General features: G+C 44.1%; 1 non-coding gene across 1 annotated transcript; it reads right to left on the bottom strand.

Moving 5' to 3' along the window:
- Positions 1–259: 259 nt before the first annotated feature.
- On the bottom strand, positions 260–368 carry LOC120696420. The gene has a single exon (XR_005684190.1). It is a non-coding gene; the product is annotated as a small nucleolar RNA R71 (small nucleolar RNA).
- Positions 369–2,202: the final 1,834 nt, after the last annotated feature.

The following is a 2,202-nucleotide window of genomic DNA, read 5'->3' on the forward strand; positions in this document are numbered from 1 at the left end:
AGCCTCATTAACATGCTGCAGGCTAGCCCATTCTGTGGCAAGCAAAATTAGGACGCAAATGCACATTTGCAGAATTTTCTGGAGCTCTGCAACACCATTATTATACGGGGTGTCACCGCCGATGTTATCAAGCTTCGTCTGTTTCCCATTTCCCTCCTGGGGAAGACAAAACAGTGGTTTTACAAGGAAAAAGACATCGGCACCTGAGCCAAATGCTCCAAGGCATTCATCGCAAAATTCTTCCCGCTGGGCAAAACAAATGCCCTGTGCGGAAGAATATCAAGTTTCTAGCAGACAGGGACGGAATCCATCCCAGAAGCTTGGGAGAGGTTGCAGGAATACATCCTGGCCTATCCTCATCATGGCATGGACGAGTGGCTCATCCTCCAAAGCTTCTACAACGGGCTCACAACGACATCTCGAGCCAATATTGATGCTTTCCTCGACCTGACCATAGCCAAAGCCAAAGAATTGGTCGAGAAGATGGTCTCCAATCAGGGTTGGAGCGATGAACGACTCCAACCCCGTACGAAGGGCATGCATACCATCAAGGAGACGGATATGATTGCCGTAAAACTGGACCTCCTCATCAAAAAGATGGAGGAAAGGAGCAAACAGCAAATCCATGCTCCCGTCTATGCCATGGGTTCGCACTTCACATGCGAAGTCTGCGGTAACGATGGACATTCGGGGAACGAATGCCCCGAAACCCGTGAAGACTGTGCCTACCTCAACAACAACAACAACAACAACAACAACAACAACAACAACAACAACAACAACAACAACAACAATGGGTACCGTCCACCACAAGGAGGCCAGGGGAGGAACCGGCCACGTCCACGATTTCAGGGAGGTAATAACTATAATCCTTCTTATAATTTGAATTTCAATTCGAACCAACCTCCCTTGAGAGAACTTGATCTTGGCCAAGTTAAAATCCATGAAAATATAAATAAAAAGCTTTTGGCCAATGACAAATCCCTGGAAAGTTTTAATGTTAAGCTTGAAGCTTTGTCTTCCATGCTTAAGAATCAGTTAAGTTTCAATAAAATGATCGAAACCCAGCCTGCACAAATTGCTGCTTCGTCACAAAAACCTAAAGTCTCATGACTGCCACGTGATTATGACTGAACTTCTTCCGCTTGTGTTCCGGGGGATTCTGCCTGAGAACGTCCGATTAACCATCGTGAAGCTATGTGCCTTCCTCAACGCAATTTCTCAGAAGGTAAATGACCCAGACAATCTGATAAAGCTGCAGAACGATGTGGTACAATGTCTTGTTCGCTTTGAGTTGATATTTCCACTATCATTCTTCAACATTATGACACATTTTCTAGTGCACCTTGTGAAAGAGATTGATATCCTTGGATCTGTATTCCTACACAACATGTTTCCCTTCGAGAGGTTCATGGGGGTACTAAAAAAATATGTTTGTAACCGTGCTTGTCTAGAAGGAAGCATCAGCAGTGCCTATGGAACAGAGGAGGTCATTGACTTTTGTGTTGACTTTATTGATGACCTTAAACCAATTTGGGTCCCTAAATCACGGTATGAGGGGAGACTATGTGGAAAGGGCACTCTAGGGAAGAAATTATATGTCTGCACAGATGATGTCTCATTTAAGAAAGCGCATTATGCGTTTCTTCAACAATCGTCCTTGGTGGATTTGTATATCGAGGAACATAAGAAGATTCTGCTCTCCAAATACCCAGAAAAGTCCGAGGTCTGGATTACACGTCAACACATGGACACTTTCTTCCGCTGGTTGCGAAAGCATCTAATGCATAACATGGATATAGGTGAACAACTATTCTTGTTGGGTAGGGGAGCCATTTTGGAATATCTTAACGTACCAAGATTACGAGATAAATGGGAACACATTTTACACGAGAGCCCAAGATAAAAAGAGCACCAACCAAAACAGTGGTGTTCATATGGATGCCACGGACAGCAATGGAAAAAAGGAGATATTTTACAGTTACATTGAGGAGATATGAGAACTGGATTATGGTCCCAATTTCAAGGTGCCTCTGTTATGGTGCCAATGGGTGAAGCTAACTAGAGGAGGAGAAACAAAAGATCAGTACGGGATGACAATAGTTGATCTCAACAATCTTGGGTACAGAGACGAGCCATTCATCCTAGCCCAGGATGTTGCTCAGGTTTTCTACATTGAGGACATGTCTAGCAAGACAAAGA

This window comes from Panicum virgatum, chromosome 2K (genome assembly GCF_016808335.1).
Source record: "Panicum virgatum strain AP13 chromosome 2K, P.virgatum_v5, whole genome shotgun sequence".
Lineage (NCBI taxonomy): Eukaryota > Viridiplantae > Streptophyta > Magnoliopsida > Poales > Poaceae > Panicum > Panicum virgatum.